This window comes from Nanorana parkeri, unplaced genomic scaffold (genome assembly GCF_000935625.1).
Source record: "Nanorana parkeri isolate BGI_ZX_2015 unplaced genomic scaffold, ASM93562v1 scaffold771, whole genome shotgun sequence".
In the NCBI taxonomy this organism is placed as follows: domain Eukaryota; kingdom Metazoa; phylum Chordata; class Amphibia; order Anura; family Dicroglossidae; genus Nanorana; species Nanorana parkeri.
In genome coordinates, this window is record NW_017307039.1 from 664,387 (window position 1) to 668,040 (window position 3,654).

A 3,654-nucleotide genomic window follows, 5' to 3' on the forward strand; every position below is an offset into this window, starting at 1 on the left:
GGGGGGGGGGGAGTTAATATTTTATAGATGTGATTGAGTGAGACTTGATAATTAATATGCTACTTTTTGGTAAATTAGCCAATAAAGTTTGTTTTATATGGCCAACGATGCCACATTGGGGACCCATCTTTACTTTGAATATACTGTGCAGATTAAAGGAGTCAGTGAGACATGGATCAGATCCTGTATTTCACAAGACTAGCAAGAGACAGTAGGTTTCATGCATGAGCATGTTCTAACTTCCAACACTATAACTTCATCAAGCCACTACCCTGCTGTACTGTGCAAATGCTGCCAATATTTATCATTTTTGTTGGGTAGGAATAGGACTGACTCATACCTGCCCTCATACATGTTCGTGGGTGTGTTTCTTATGCTCAGCACAATTACATATTATATCAGCACTTAAGGGCAGCTGCATTCTAACAAAGCTCTTTCTGTTCTACATCTCTGGACTACTTTCTTTAAATCATTAAACTGCCAGGTAAGCAATGAAATCAAAGTGCCTTTTAAAATGTATAATATTCCTTCATAGAATCAATAGTTTATATGTATTTATTATAGAATAGAACAGCAGCTGGGAATGCAGAAGAGTACAGTGGATTATGTTTTGCAGCCAGATTCGTATTGGCCTTAAGTTTTAGAATATATTTGTGTGTCCAGGTTTACTTTTCTATCAACTTCAGATTGCTTGGAATGCCTAACAATGATGTTAGCATGCTTTGCCTCATATGCAGTAAAGTTTGAATAGATAAATAGTTAGCAATGCAAATGAATATACATTGTGTGAGATTCATTACCTTTCCCGAAAAGTACATAGTATTGAATAAATGAATGGATACAAGCCACAACAATTAAATATCTGACTGATACCATGGGGTGGACGTTTAATGTTTCTGAATCCTGTTATGATCCTGTCAGTGTACAGATGTTCAGTAAGCCTTTATTATCTTTAGGCATACTCTTTAAAAAGTTTTCATGTGTACCATTGTAAAATAATCTAATGTTTATATTTAAATAAACCTAATTATACTTGTGCAATAGAGGTTTAAATCAGATAGGATATAATTTAGTTAAATTCATAACTATATATATACATATAGATAGGTTTTCTATAGCTTAAAGCTAAAAGGACTCTAGGTATAGCCAAAACCCTTATTTTATTAGCTTGGAAAAGAGTAGGAAATGGTTAGCTATAACAAAATAAGATTTAAATAAGATTAAAGAATAAAGTGATGAGAAATCCAAAATGTTATGGTTGTTACTGAAACAGCTGGTGAGAGGGAAACTTCCAATGCTGTCACCTGTGCTGGTGACAACTGTCTAAAGCTGGCCAAAAAACTGTAAGGGAATGAGCGAGAAAAATCACTTGATTTTCCCATCCATGCAAAAGTTTATGGATGGGGAAATGTCCCCTTGCGGCCTATTTTATTCTGACTGCTAGAGCCCACGGCTGGCATACCCAAACAGTGACTACAGATGATTGGCCACCCAACTCCAACAACAAAAGTCGACTGGAAAATCTACTTTTGTCTAGTTAATCAGTGCCAGCAGGGCCACCCATCGATCAAATATAGGCTAATTCACCATGAAACATGGAGTTTGAGCCACGTATGGACAGCTTAAGATGTCCCCTCTCACTGCCTGTTGTGTCTCTAGAACAGGAAGAGCAGAAAATTATCTGCAAATGACAGACAACAAAGAAAAAAAAACAGAGAGGGCTTTTCACCGTTCCCTACTTTATTTAAAACTTAAAAAAGAGTTATGGCTCTAAAAACAACTTCAATTCACCCCCTTTTGAAACCCCATAGGAACTCTAGAGGTGAGTAAATATGCCTGTGACCTACCACAAGTTAGAATTTAGCAGGACATAAGGGTCCATTTAATAAACTTGATGTTTAACCCTGATCAGCTTAGAAAATGAAAGTCAGTGGGACTGGCATCTTCTTTTCCTTACCTCAAATGAATATAAATTGTCTATGTGACTTTGTGAAATTGTCTAAGTAGTGGCATCATCAAACCAACAAGTCTACACAGGAAAACATTAAAGAACTGTTCTAGGTGTTATTCTGCTGCTATAACTCCTCCCTAGCCAGCAGCTATCTTGCATACAGTATATCAAATAGCTTTTCTCAGTTTTTGGATCTCCTGTTAAAGGAAAGTATGGAGATCTGGACTTCTGTCTTTACTCTGACTTTCATGATCTGCATGCTTGTCAGAGGCTGAAAATGTACTAAATGCTAGAGACAACCAGGCGACTAGTATTTTTACTAGGCAATTTGTAGGTTTCTTTTGAAGTGTGCCTTAAGCCAAAATTTTATTTAGTTTTGGAAGGAGTGGCGAGGGGTTAGAAACCTTGCCTAACTGGCATCTGAAGTGATCATACTAATTACCCCTCCAATTTTATTAGTGCAGTACACATAAAATTGTGCTGGCTTTTGATGATATCTGCATAAAATAGTCTGCATAAAAGAGTCTGCATAAAATTAAATCTGGGCTTTCTATGTTCTGCTTTTGGTGCTTTCTTCTTTGCATTCATGTTTTTACTGATGTCTCCAATTGGAAAATTCAACCTCTCTACATGTCTTGGTAACCGTAGTGATCAGGACTAAAAAGTGGGGAAAATCCAAATTTTTTAGTTGTCACTGGAAGAGGAAAAATAGGGAAATCCTTCAATGACCACACTCATTTTGGTGACAACACTTTAAGAGGGGATTGCCATCACTTTCAATAGATTTCCACTTATTTATTTTACCTACAGGTCATAAAGTGAAGGGAAATCTACCCATCGATGGCAGAAAAAAACCTGACAGGGATTTTAACCATTCATACTCCATCCATAATAAAAAAAATCATGTGGCTTTAGATAAACTTCTCCTGTCAAGTATAAGTAACTAAGATGCCCAAGAAGATAACCCCTCCTTGTAGCTTTTCTATAATTTCTTTACTGTTCAGTGCTGGCTACTGTTTGTGGCATTAACTCGGTGGGGTTAATTTACTAAAAGCAAATAGGCCTTCACTTTGCAAGGGAACTTTCCCTTAGCTTAGTGAATGTGATGAAAATTCACATTGCAAAGAATAACCAATCACATGCAATGAACATGTAAAAAAAATGTAATTTTGCTTGTACATGTTTGGACGATGGAAGTCAGCAGAGCTTTATCTCATTCACTAAGCTAAGGGAAAATTCTGTTGTAAAGTGAACAGCCTATTTGCTTTTAGTAAATCAACCCCAATGTCTATGAAGTCCATCTGCTGCTGAAAAATCAGCCCAGGGCTGAGAGGTATATAGAGGCTCTGCTTTGTATTTCATATCCCTATGCTTGTCATTAGGGATGTTCAGAAACCAGTGCCCATACTTGACATTTTCACGAGAACTACCAGGGTTGCAGTGGTTGCATCAGCAACTGGGCCCTGGTGCTCCACCACTGTCCTGAAATCCTTAGTCTGTATTGTTTTAGAAAAAAATTCACATGACAATAAAATAAAAGGTATCAGTAATTGGTGTCTGTGGTATCTGTATTACTTGGATAAGTATCAGTACTTGGTCTGTAAAAAATGGTATCGTTGCATCCCTTATAAATATATACTGTATATGAAACAAATCATACATTAAAACCGGGATGCACAAATCCCAGGAGCCCCCCCCCCCCC

The 3,654-nt window shown here is 37.1% G+C and overlaps 1 protein-coding gene across 1 annotated transcript in view; it reads left to right on the forward strand.

Annotated features, from left to right (window-relative positions):
* The first annotated feature begins 342 nt into the window (after nucleotides 1-342).
* The window catches only part of SERPINB5 (serpin family B member 5), a 28,229-nt gene continuing 24,917 nt past the window's right edge, over nucleotides 343-3,654 (forward strand). The window contains exon 1 of the mRNA XM_018564671.1: nucleotides 343-484. The gene's annotated coding sequence lies outside the window, so the exon portion shown is untranslated. The remainder of the gene's footprint in view (nucleotides 485-3,654) is intronic.